The sequence below is a fragment of the Squalius cephalus genome, assembly GCF_949319135.1.
Source record: "Squalius cephalus genome assembly, chromosome: 17".
In the NCBI taxonomy this organism is placed as follows: Eukaryota; Metazoa; Chordata; class Actinopteri; order Cypriniformes; family Leuciscidae; genus Squalius; species Squalius cephalus.
The window spans coordinates 19,348,340-19,362,381 of NC_137138.1; the positions used below are offsets into that span (position 1 = coordinate 19,348,340).

The 14,042-nt window shown below is 41.4% G+C and overlaps 1 protein-coding gene across 13 annotated transcripts in view; it reads right to left on the reverse strand.

The window, feature by feature from the left end:
- nrxn2a (neurexin 2a) overlaps positions 1 to 12,599 on the reverse strand; it is a 387,404-nt gene extending 374,805 nt beyond the window's left edge. For all 13 annotated transcript variants that reach the window (XM_079898733.1, XM_079898732.1, XM_079898730.1 and 10 more), the window contains exon 1: positions 12,215 to 12,599. The gene's annotated coding sequence lies outside the window, so the exon portion shown is untranslated. The remainder of the gene's footprint in view (positions 1 to 12,214) is intronic.
- Between the last annotated feature and the right edge of the window lie 1,443 nt (positions 12,600 to 14,042).

A 14,042-nucleotide genomic window follows, 5' to 3' on the forward strand; every position in this document is an offset into this window, starting at 1 on the left:
GCTTGCCCAGGAGATTTTCTCACACTGCATCGCTTGATGAAAGAGAAAACGTAAGTGCTCTACTGGGAAAGTTCTCACTCCGTCCGCTGTGAGACCAATGCTCGCTGGACGGAAAGGAAACAGGAAAAGGAAACAGGAAAATGAGTGCTTGCCCAGGAGATTTTCTCACACTGCATCGCTGGATGAAAGAGAAAACATAAGTGCTCTACTGGGAAAGTTCTCACTCCGTCCACTGTGAGACCAATGCTCGCTGGACGGAAAGAGGAAACAGGAAAATGAGTGCTTGCCCAGGAGATTTTCTCACACTGCATCGCTGGATGAAAGAGAAAACGTTAGTGCTCTACTGGGAAAGTTCTCACTCCATCCGCTGTGAGACCAATGCTCGCTGGACGGAAAGGAAACAGGAAAAGGAAACAGGAAAATGAGTGCTTGCCCAGGAGATTCTCACATTGCATCGCTGGATGAAAGAGAAAACATAAGTGCTCTACTGGGAAAGAGCTCACTCCGTCCACTGGGAGACCAATGCTCGCTGGACGGAAAGAGGAAACAGGAAAATGAGTGCTTGCCCGGGAGATTCTCACACTGCATCCGCTGTGAGACCAAATGCTCGCTGGATGAAGGAGAAAACGTAAGTGCTCTACCGGGAAAGTTCTCACTCCGTCCACTGAGAGACCAATGCTCGCTGGACAGAAAGAGGAGAGAGGAAAGAAGAGAAAGAAGGGATAGAGTGCTCTTTAATAGAGAAGTACTACAGAAGAGACATCACTGCTGCGGCAGTAGAAAAAATTAGCTGGAGAAACAGAGCTCCTGTGGGAGCAAAGGAGACATCACTGCTGTGGCAGTGGAGAAGATTAGCCAGAGTAAAAGAGCTCCAGTAGGAGCAGAGGACACGTCACTGCTGTGGCAGTGGAGAAGATTAGCCAGAGTAAAAGAGCTCCAGTAGGAGCAGAGGACACGTCACTGCTGTGGCAGTGGAGAAGATTAGCCAGAGTAAAAGAGCTCCAGTGGGAGCAGAGGAGACATCACTGCTGTGACAGTGGAGACATTAGCCAGAGTAAAAGAGCTCCAGTAGGAGCAGAGGACACGTCACTGCTGTGGCAGTGGAGAAGATTAGCCAGAGTAAAAGAGCTCCAGTGGGAGCAAAGGAGACATCACTGCTGTGGCAGTGGAGAAGATTAGCCAGAGTAAAAGAGCTCCAGTGGGAGCAGAGGAGACATCACTGCTGTGGCAGTGGAGAAGATTAGCTAGAGTAAAAGAGCTCCAGTGGGAGCAGAGGACACGTCACTGCTGTGGCAGTGGAGAAGATTAGCCAGAGTAAAAGAGCTCCAGTAGGAGCAGAGGACACGTCACTGCTGTGGCAGTGGAGAAGATTAGCCAGAGTAAAAGAGCTCCAGTAGGAGCAGAGGACACGTCACTGCTGTGGCAGTGGAGAAGATTAGCCAGAGTAAAAGAGCTCCAGTGGGAGCAAAGGAGACATCACTGCTGTGGCAGTGGAGAAGATTAGCCAGAGTAAAAGAGCTCCAGTGGGAGCAGAGGAGACATCACTGCTGTGACAGTGGAGACATTAGCCAGAGTAAAAGAGCTCCAGTAGGAGCAGAGGACACGTCACTGCTGTGGCAGTGGAGAAGATTAGCCAGAGTAAACGAGCTCCAGTAGGAGCAGAGGAGACATCACTGCTGTGACAGTGGAGACATTAGCCAGAGTAAAAGAGCTCCAGTAGGAGCAGAGGAGACATCACTGCTGTGACAGTGGAGACATTAGCCAGAGTAAAAGAGCTCCAGTGGGAGCATAGGAGACATTACTGTTGCAATATTAGAGAAAACTTTGCCAGAGAAATTGAGCTCCTCCAGGACCGGAGGAGACATCACTGCTGCAGCAGTGGATAAACTTACCTGGAGAAACTGAGCTCCTGCGGTGTGTGGCTGAACAAAGGTAGGAGGAGAGTGGGGCTTAGCGAGCCGATGCTTGTCTTCTTGTGCTTTAGATCAAAGACGCGAGAAAAAAGGAGGCGAGATGAAATCCTTGCAGGATTATGCACATTGAAGTTTAAGTGACCGAGCAAAGATAACAGTTTGCGTTTAGAACAATTTTGATTGTCTGAAGTTTATTTAGTTAAGTACAAAAGAGACGGTTTATGGTAAAAGACGAAGCTTGCATAAATGTATGCATCTTGTATTTATTTAACTGTGTTTCAATTAAGGATTACTAAACACTTGTCATGAAACACATGCTTGTATAGCTTTTTTTTTTTTTTTTTTTTTTTTTTTTTTTTTTATTTATTTATTTATTTTTTTTTTTTTTTTATTTTTTTTTATAATAATATATTTACGAGATTTTGCAGATAAATTGCAGGACAGTGTTAACGATAGGTTCTTAATGATTCTGTGATCAATCTGCACATAACGTGTGACCTACTGATTATGTATGACAGTAAATCATTTGTACAGAAACAATTTAAAACGTGCATTCCCCCGATCAAAAATTTGTATACAGATGGCATGACTGGCTCGTGACTCAAACTACTGAAGCAAGCCAAGCTCAACCAAAACAGACACGAGAAAGGCCGAGCTGAGCACTCACTGAGTTGACCCGGCAAACGTTGAGTATGGACTGGCCGGTACTGAATCCGCGGCGCGGGCCTGCTGTGCGGCCTGACGAAAGAGGAAGACCCTTCCCCTCGCGTGAAGAGGGCGGCATTGCCTTACTAACCATTTCTCAATGGCGGGAATTATTGCATGGACCGGTGCAGAGAAATACGCGGAAGGAGATCGCGGATGTTTCGCCCGCGGTTATGATCCCGTTTGTCAAGCCTGACGCCCGCGATATTGGTCAGAGGATTGCGGCAGAGGTTCTTCAAAGACGAGAGGTTATTCATCGGACGGGAATCGCTCGATTCGGACCTGTTAGGACGATACTGTCGGACTACATGCTGCAAAAACTGTCAATGGAATGAGGTGAGACTGCTGAGTATATATACACCTCTTACCATTGATTGCTGAGTGCTCTCCACCTGTGTTAATTATCTGAACGTGCTCCTCCCGAACCTTGTTAATAAAACATCATTTAAAATCGAGAAAGTAATATGGTCAATCCAGAGCTAGTCCGACTCCACACAGCTGACATGTTTAACTGTTGTAGCTCATCCACATTGTGTTCTGGTCCCTGATTTTGGCCCTCCAAAACCATATTGGCCCGAAACTAGATGCTTCGGACAAAAATGTCCTGTAGCCGAAATTTCAGTGCATCGCTATTTACTCTCAATTGTAATGTAAACAAGCATTTTCTGTAAAGCTGCATTTAAACATGTATTGTGAAAAGCACTACACATATGTGAATTGAATATAAAAATAGTGGTTTAATTATCATGCAACATCCATGATAATTTCACAATACATACAAATGCAGATGGACGTCTTTGTGTCAATGTTTGAAGACACCCCCATTACCCTGTCTATTCTCCTCTTTCCAATAAAATAAAAGCTACCCCCACCCCCCCCAAAAAATGGTAGTTTGCACTAAATAAATTAATTTCATTGTTTCATTGCCCAGGAAATACCTCAAAGCCATGTACAATGCCTTATGCTGTTTTTAGGATAAGCTTTTTTATTTTTGAGCATTGATGACTGGATATATTTCTCAAAACAAGATGTTTCTACAGTCGCCATGGCATGATGCCACAAAGAGAGCAGACGTTTTGAGTGTGTGTGTGTGCGTGTGTGCGTGTGTGCGTGTGTGCGTGTGTGCGTGTGTGCGTGTGTGCGTGTGTGCGTGTGTGCGTGTGTGCGTGTGTGTGTGTGTGTGTGTGTGTGTGTGTGTGTGTGTGTGTGTGTGTGTGTGTGTGTTCTGGCACAAACCAAGCCTTAACATCAAAAATAGAGAAAACAGAATATGCAAAACTATGGAAAACTACGGAAACCTGACCCGGTTAAAGCCATCTGCTATGCAACTATGCAAATGCAGTGTAAATCGAGTACAACTACGGTTGGGGCGAGGAAATAAATTGCAGGGCAGGTCACATGACCTTGTGCTCCGTTTATAAGACAACAGGAATGCTGGGTCGCACGTAGAGTGAAGCATTTACTCTGCTCGCATCTGCCCACCCCTCCTCCTACTCGCTCTGGCATCTGGCACCTTCTCCCACTCTGTAATGCCAGGTAATTACCTACCCTATCTGTTGCTGCTTACCCATTCTACCTACTCTCAAAACATTCAGGAAAAGCAGTGGGCTCCTTTAATTATCTACTTTCTGCATCACTCTGGAATGTGTCCAAGTCAATCCCCCTGGACCACCTCAAAATAAATCAGGGATTCATACCAAAAACAGCCACGTTTGAGTCCATAGCACAGCATTACAGTACGTGTTGTGGGCTGTGCTGCTTATGTTGAGTACTGCAGTTCAAGCGACACAATGTAATCTGCAGCTTCAAAGGGTACCTGGGAAAAAAGCAAGTCTGACCTGGACCTCTACTAATGAAAAGTGCCTAAGCGGCCTTAATCACTGGATTCACACCATCGCGAACATGCACCGTGTTTGAATGCTTCTCAATGACCTGAGGTCCATTAACAATTCATTTGGGTTAGCAAGTAAAGTTCATCCAATGCCAGTGAGTGAAATGGAAAGGAGGGTTAAAAAAAAATAAAAATAAAAAAAAAACTACTTCCCTAGAGGTGGAAACAGACACAAAGATCTCTGCGGTGACCTTTTTCCCCAACTTATCATCCGGAGAAGTGATCCCTAGTGTTTTTTTCTCGTGCTTCACTGGCATGGGGACTGAGTCACACGTCAGCCTGGATTAAAAGATGCCCAGTACTCCAGGCCATGTGTTGCCTTAAGAGAGACGTGTGGACGAACTGTGCACGCGTGACCTTGGACCTCGATAGAGCGGGCATGACGTGTGAACGTTGTGTGGCCTTAAGTTTATATGTGTGAGTCTAACAGCTGTCATGTCATTCTGGCACCTATGTTCTCTGCAGTCTTCTTGGTTTCCCAATTTGCTTCAGCTTAAAAAAAAAAACTACATATACAGTGTCTGAACAAGTCTGGGCTGATTTATAGACCCCCTAGTGACTTAAGAGACAAAACCATTTAGCTATAAGCTTGCATAGACAGTCACGTGACAAGGCACAGGGCTGGTCCTTTGCTGCTATTCCTTCATGTATACTGCAGTACACAGGACAAATGAGTGAGCTTCACCAGACAGAGGGGCAGCTCCTCCGGAGCGCAAGGCAGACATCAGTGAAAAGCTCTGAAGCTATGGATGTCTGGGCCTCCCTCAGGGTGGATCATGCCTTCACCCTCAACAGCATCAATAGACGGCCGTCCGCACTTAGAGGGAGACTGTACATGTATTGCACATCAAGGATCCGTCCATGCAAGAAGTGCTGAAAAGCGAGACAGCCAAATAGCAGGAGTCTGGCGAGTGAGTCAGAAAGCAAACAGAGTCAAAGCATGATTCTTTCTGTACCTCTTTTTAGTATGTGTTCCTGTGAATGCGATGGGATGGTTCCTTGTTAATGGCCTGCCACATCATTATAAAGATTAAAGTAATGACTGTCGATTTAGCTTTATATGTCATAGCCTAGGTCTGTGTAATTACGGAAAAAAAAAAAAAAGTCATAGATGTCATATATGTCATAGCTGTCAAGGTTAGAGTTAGACAGACACAGATATTAAAATTCTTGATTATAATGATCAATAATTATTTTCATGCTATGGGCGGTAACCAATAAATGGCTGTTTTTTAAAATGACTTATGCTGTCCAGGGGTGTGCGATATATATCGTCTGCGATATCGTAATTGTTGTTTTAACGATGTGCGATTTAACATCGAGTATAGCCTATCCCTCATGCTTTTCAATTTTCATATAATCAACAGACGACATAAAAAAAATTATTATTTTATTTAAACATAAATATGAAACTAAATCGTTTTCTTTAATGACTAGGCTATAACAAATAGGCCTATTAGCCTATAGTACAGAGAAATTTTATGTCTTACCGGTGAGCACGTGTGGGGAGAGGTACGATTTTCGAACAATCATCGATTATTATTTTGCTTGATATGCCAATCCTTAATATTTGGTGTTTTAAATGCCTGTTTGAGATCTCAGGTTTTAAAGCAGTCTTTTAGTGCCGCTTTCAGAGCGCTCACGTACGTAACATTGTATTTTACTCATAAATGTGAACACGAAAAATAAAATAAAATGAATATTTTATGTTCTGTGGAGAGCCAACCTTTCTTCATCCGGTGGGTATACTTTTGGTTTGCGCAGTGTAATTCACAGAATTACTAAAAAATATTTTGCCACCTAAAAGTTAAAGATTTTTCGTATCACGTCCGTAACGCATGCCCTCATATTAAATATAAAACGCATGTGTAGACTGACATTTTTCTAATGTGTGGACTCCTTTATTAAGGGAGTATGGATATATAAACAGACATTTCAATATATTGGTATTAAATGCATTTTCTGAGAATTTATATTTCAAGTTTTGACTGCAAATGTTACATCCATAACGCTGGAATTTCCCAATAGTAATTTAAAGATGTGGTAGCATTGGATCTGGACGGGAAGGATAACTCTGGGAGTTGGAAGGGGTGTGTCGCGATTCTGCCTTCTCTCACCGTGACACAGGCTCGTGGATCTGAGTGTCGCGATTTCGGTTTTATATCGCATATCGTTACAGCCCAAATAATCATAGATGACACCACGGGTTTTTATTTAAAAGAAAGAACGTAGCCTATGTTTGTATGTAGGCCTAGGCAATTTATATTCACAATACTTACTAAAATAATTAATATTATTTTATGGCATTTGTAATAGTTGTTTGAGGAGTAAAAAAATTAAAATAATAATAATATTCGGCCGGTCTTAACGCAAGTTTACAACCGGCAAGTCGGTCGGACTAAAAGGGGAAAAAAACATATTAAATTGGGTCGGTCCTAAATTGACTGGGTCGGTCGGGTTATGGCAAACAAGAATATTTTTAAGGATGGCCTAATCGTAACCTCAATTAAAAATTGTGCAGCCCTAATGTATCATACTGCATGTTTTCCTTTTGTTTTGTGCTCATCTCATATTAATAATTAAATAAAAGTATAGATCATCATCATGCAGCTAGTAAGCCAAATTCATACCCAGCATGAGCATAACAATGGAAGACATCATGAGGCAATGTTATGATGAACTATCATCATGCTAATTGCAAAATGCTTTAAAAAGTAATTAATTAAGCAGTGCACAAACAATCTGACAACTTGTCAGTTAACCAACACTGGGTCATTGTGTGAGCTGCACGAGACAAAATTCAATCCTAACACAGTCTCCAACATGGCTTACTGAGGCATTCCCTTCAAAACGGTTCCTCATACACAGATGCCAAATGACAGCACAGAAGGACGATAAAAAAAGCAGGCTCACAAACCAGCCAGTCAACCTTCGTGTACAGACAGGGGAGAAAAAAAAAAAAAAAAAAAAGACAGACCACCTGTCCATCAGGAAAGCCACCAGGTTTCCTTCCTCCACCTCCTCTCAGTATCTCTGAGCCCAATGATGGCCAGCGATACTCCTTATCAGCTGGTGAGATGAGATTTAGTTCCAGGCCTAACACTCATGGGAGGCTATTGATAATGCTAGTCCCCCCTTCTGCTCTCCTCTCATTTTCCTGAAGTGGGACCGGCCTCGCCTGGCCAAATCCAAAACGCAACCATGACAGCAACTGCAAAACTGATTTCGAATTAGTGTTACGGGATGACATCTACCGTGTTCCAGCTATGGATGAATACGATGAGCCATGCAAAACCCAGATGTGAGGCCTGGCAGTGGGCATCCCCTTAGTAAAATCCCCTCTTTTTCCCCACTGCTACCTGGACGGAAAGCTAGGTCAAGCTCCTGGTGATGGGTGTGATGTTGTTTTGACATCCATGCTGCTGCATACCCCAATGAATAATCGATGGTGCTTGAAAAAAGAATGCATTTGAATTTTTTTTTCTTATTTTAGCACTGTTTTAAAAACGCTCATGAAATTTTCATTGTTTCTAGGTACAAAGCCGGAAACCGCACGTCTAACATGTTCAAAGTGGTGTTTTTCCATTACTGACCGTATCTCCACGGCTAAGAATCATTAATGTTCTTCATGCACAGAGCAAAACCATGTGCATCTTTGTGTCCACGTTTTTATAGCCTCGTAAATGGTTGCATATAACTGTCGAACTAACCTATTACACTGACAGACAGCAACTATTATGTGATATTGATCGCTCAAGCCTTTCAATAGCAGCGGTCCTGTCGATTTGATCAACTGGAGAAGCAGAGTTTGTCTAGAGTGCGTCTCAGTCGTAAACTTTAGGAACACATGTCTGAATGTAGCCTACATTTATCAAAACTCAATTTGACTGATTCACCTCAGCAGTTACTACACAAGTGATTCATATGCAATTAGTGGTGTTAATCATATACTAATAATAAACAGTGAATTTAATTACATCCATGATGCATTGTCATCCACAGCCAATGCTACTGGATTTTCGCACACACGACAGCTCAAAAAGATTTATCTGACACCAGCTCACAATAGAGTTCTTCAGCCCTGGCTGCCCTGCCACAGAACAGTTGGTGATAGAGCTAATAGAGGGTTGCAACATGGCAACGGCAGAAAAACACAACAGATGTTCAAGAGGGCAATACAAAAAGGATCAAAACAGCATTTTGGTGGCTTCATTCTTTATATGTCCTGACGTCCATTGTAGTTGACCAATGTATAGGGGGCTACAGAATTAGTGGAGGCAAAAACTGACAATTTGATTATAGTACTCTGCCTAATGTTCAAAAACTGTATGACTTTCTTAAATTTCTTCTGTGTAACATTAAATTGGGGAAATTCAAAGACAAAATTATGCAAAATGTAAAAAACTATAGAAATGTCAAAATAGTCTACATCATAAATAGAAGTCGATATTTCAAGTATTCTGTGACTAGTTGCATAAACTGCTTAGACTAGTGTTCCCCCATTGAGTCTTCCCCTACTAATTTTTCAAAAGTCAATTACATAAAAACATAAGCCCTATCCGGGCGGAACTAGTATTTAACTAGTATCTCGGTCCTGGAGGGCCGCTGTCCTGCAGAGTTTAGCTCCAACCCCAATTAAACACACCTGAACCAGCTAATCAAGGTCTCACTAGGCATACTAGAAACTTTCAAACAGGTGTGTTGGAGCTGGTTGGAGCTAAACTCTGCAGGACAGCGGCCCTCCAGAACCGAGATTGGTGAACCCTGATTTAGGGGGATGTTAGAGAAATTAGTGTTTCACAGACGTACTTTGTGATTTTAATTCTGTCGACAACCTCAGTAAAAATTATATAGGAAATTATCTGCTGTTTTTCAGCAAACTCAACGGTCCTCTGAGAAATCCAATCCTGTTTGAATGCGAATGTCTTGCAGATATTGTATTATCCTAATGCTTCTCATATGTTTTTTAACAACCTGAGCTACTGTTTGCGCACCAATGTTCGGTATGCTTTCATTTAATTTCAATATGGATGGTTTCCAACGAAAAAATTTAATTAATAAATGATGCCAAATCACAGAAACTGCGAAGACTGCCCATTAAAAGATCAGTGTCAGATAAGAGTAAGATACTTGTCTAGATTTGGCTGCTCACTTACGTAGGTTTATTATAAACAGCCACTTCTATAAACTTGTGAAGTTTACCTTTATAGGGTTTTTTAAATCAATTAAAATGATATAAATTAATAATAAGCGGAAAGACATATACGTCATACGTGTTTCACAGCACATGAGGTTTCTGTAACGCCCACATCTATCTAACCCACACTCCCACCTCTAAGAAACTGCGTCTGAAATCGCATACTCTTTGAGTAGGTACTTGTTCTATATAGTGTGAATGTATTCCAGACGTACTACATTCGCCATGTTGTCATCACGTCAGTTGTGTCGCATCACTGCCATTCACAAATCCTCTCCCGTTGCCTCATATGGAAGCATATGGGTAGCAATATTCAATTTGAAATGTAATCTGCAAAATGAAAATGCAATGTAATATGGCAATGCATTTCTGAATTTAAATGTACATTTTCCATTACATTTGTGCAACATTTGTTGTATTACAGAATTGATTAGATATGTTTAATATGCTCAAGCAAAAACGATCATTTAAATGTTATTTTTCTTAATTGCATTTACACTTACAGTTAAGACACTTGCGATTACATTTTGTCCCACAATGAATGTAGCAAAATTCAATGTGCAAATTGAGAAAGCATTCCGAGCCAATCACGAATAAAGATAAACATAGTCCTATGTGTATCAGACAATGAGAATATTTTATACAAAACGAAACCATCATTAACACAGTCCATTATCCCACATGTTCCAACATCGCACTGGTTCTATCACCTGCAGACGAGTAATAATCTTCAGAAACACTAGCATTTCTCTGTTCACACTCCACTTCATCTACCAGTGAATTTAACGGTCCTATCAGCTCTGCCGCTGTCGTGTTTCACTCCAACACCTCTAAACACTTAACACTTTGCCTATGTTTAGGCTACCTGTTGCAGAGCCCCGCCTTCACGCAGTGATTGACAGGGTGGGAGGGGGCGGGGACGTGATCGGCTAGCAATGCATTTTCAATTTGCATATTGAATTTTGCTACATTCATTGTGGGACATTTAATGACAATGCAATCGCAAGAGTCTTAAATGTGAGTGTAAATGCAATTAAGAAAATCACATTTAAATTATCATTTCGCTACAGTTTTTGCTTGAACGTGTTAGACATATCTAATCATTTCTGTAATACATTTTAATTTTGCAACTTATAAAGCGTTAAAATATGGATTCAATTTACATATGAAAACGTGTGTATGAAATGGCAAATGTAAATAATATAATAGATTTTTCTTTTCATCTTGCACCAAAGTTGCACAAATATAATGGAAAATGTACATTTAAATACAGAAATGCATTGCCATTTTACATATTGCATTGTCATTTTGCATATTACATTTCAAATTTAATATTGCTACCCTATGCTTCCATAGCCTCATGGGATAGTAAAGTGTCCATCTTATGCACACTTCATAAACTCGCCAGTAGTAGTAGGTCATCTGGGTTCTTTTTGTATACGGTTTTAGGAGTACTGTGAATATACTTCTTTTGTCACATACGTTTTTTCGCCTAGTAGGGAAGTTGCCATTTCGGATGCAGCCAAGCCAGTTAGTCCAGTCCGAATTGGTATGAAAATCACAAGTGATAAGTATAATAACTCAAACGTTGTTTAGAAAACCAGTCCCATCCAAATAAGGCTATGATTTGTTCGCAAATTAGACTGATCTGGTACTTAGACTGATGATACACCGTTCGGGATGGGTATCACTGAAAAACTACTGTGAGGCTTGCTATTTTCTGTCATAATTCGCTGTCATTATTTGAAAGAGCAGCCAGGAAATTCTTAAATACGTCTTCCACAAAAGAAAGAAAACCATATGGGTTTGGAACGACCTAAATAATGATATTATCTATTTGAGTTGTTCGGGTTCAAATTTGAATGCGCCTTACACTATAGAAATGCTGTTATGTGGTGAAATGGACTCCCTAAACTTGTTAATGACGATGCATAAAAGAGACTGAATCTTCTCAAAACATTAGACATGTCCAGAAACACTCCCACAGGCCTCGACTGTTATTTCATAAGTCACAATTTATTCGGACCATGTTTACATGTGTCCTTTGTGAACTTGTTTAGAGGGTGTATAATACCCTCCAAAAATTCGTTCCACGGAAACAAACATTTTATCAGCAACCCATTCGGGGGATGATATAGTCCCGACCCTTATCCAAACAAAAGGCTGTTTTATTCCCACGGCTTTTCCATTTTTCTCTCGCTCTCTCTCTCTCTCGTGCATCTGAGAGCCGCACATGGCATGACTCGAATGGGGACAAATCAATACACACAGCGACCGTTAGTAACGCTATACTGGCACGCAGGTGTTCAACAAACCCATCACCAATGAGGAATTATAAAAAGATACACTTCCGAGGGGGTTAACAATAACAGAGAACAGACAATAACATCTTCACTTATGAGTCAACACCATCCGTTCACTTCCCCAGCCCTGCGCATCACCTGCATTTGTGAAAGCACATATTCTGATGACAAAAGCATCTGCAGAGACACACAGAAGTGCCCTTACCTGTGTTTGTGGCTGAAAGTGAGCGCGCGTTATCCCCACTTCTCACTGGAAATTGTTCGTTGGTCTTTTGTATAGTCCAGAGACGCGAAATGCGGTTGTTTGCCCTCCCCTTTCACTGGCGTACAGACAACGGCTGTGTGAGCGCGTCAAGCCGCTCCACCTGCATGAAACGACACAGCAGATCTGCCGCTCAGTGCGCGCGTTCTCCCGGTAGCGGTTATAGGCGCGAAATGAGGGCGCGGTCAGTGGAACACCTCACCAATCATCCCGCGCGAGCACTTCGCCTTCCAACCTCACCGACGACAGGATGACTGCGGCACAGCTGCCTCAATGTGACTTACTTTTACAAAATCTGGACCACCGACTATGTCCAACGTTTCATCCACCCCCCTTCTGTCTCTTAATCCGTTTAGACCAGGGGTTCCCATCCATTATGGTCTGCCGAACCACTAAAATATTTATTTTAAACACTCTGGAATTTAAATAACATTTATCTCAATAAATGTTATGAATAATAAAATCACATTTTTTGTAATTATTTGTAATTGTAATTTATTTGATGTTAAATGTATTGGTTTAATGTTGGACTCCTATGGCTCTAAGGAGTGCATGATTCTGATTGGTCAATAGCTGTTTTCAAATCAAATATTTAGATAAAATCAACGCTGTCCCCTCATCAGAGCAAACAAACTCTTTCTGTCTCTTTACAAGTAGGCGATAAATTAATTTCAGCTCGAATACATTTTTAATGTGTCTGCATCTTATCTATTTATCCACCTTATTTTGCAATGCTAAGTGAGCTATTTTTTGTTAATGTGCCAAACTTTCATTTGGTAAAGTAGAAGAATTACAAAGTTCAGTAAACAGTAAAACTATTTGCACTACAAACCAATGTGTTTATGTGATAATAAATTAAAATAATATGATAATTACCAGTTTGCAATTTACAGTATTTTTTTAAATTAGCTTAGACGCTAAAAGTGGTTGAGGCCCACTCAGTGAAACCATTCGCTCACTCCAGGTTTGAGAAATGGGGCCATAGTTTCAAAAACTGTGTGTAAGCATTTTTTTAAACTGCAAAGGAGTAAAATGGACTGGTTTTGTACAGGTAAAATAACTGGAAGTAGACACTTTAAGCCTAGCTTAAATGGATGAATCCGAAATTGCCCCCTATACCCTCAAATAGGGCGTTATTCGGATAGAGATTCGGACAGCCGTTGAGCGTACATCGTTTGTACAATCGTTATTTGTAGTGGTGTCCAAAACCATAGTAGACGTTATCATGTGCACTGATTCAATCCCACACTGCACTGCAATAAAGATTGTACAAACGATGTATGCTCAACGGCTGTCCGAATTCACTCACTTGTTTTCATTCACTCCTTCAAGTGAACTATTAGTGGACTAAAGTAGGGAATAGTGAATGAGGATTTAGGGGGCGATTTCGGATTCAGCCAATGTCTGCACCCGCTCTAACGCCAAAGTCGACATAAAATGGAAGTTGTGATAAGGTGTGTTCGACTTGAAGCAGTGCTGCGCAGTCCGAGCGGTGTATGATATCAAAGAAAGTACAGTGAGAACGAAAGAGAGCAGACGGCTTTATATGCTTTCGAATCCCTCTCGCGGTACTTTGATGTCATACAACGATCAGTCACTTCAAGCCGAACAAACCTAATGCCAGTTTGCAGTCAGTTGTGGAGGATATTTAGTCCTGCCCTCCGCCGAGACATACGTCATGAAGAGAATATGCCATTTTGAGGGGGAGGGTAGTTTAATGTTTTTGTTTAAAGATTACAAATTGGAAAAAAATGAAAGATGTGCAATTGTG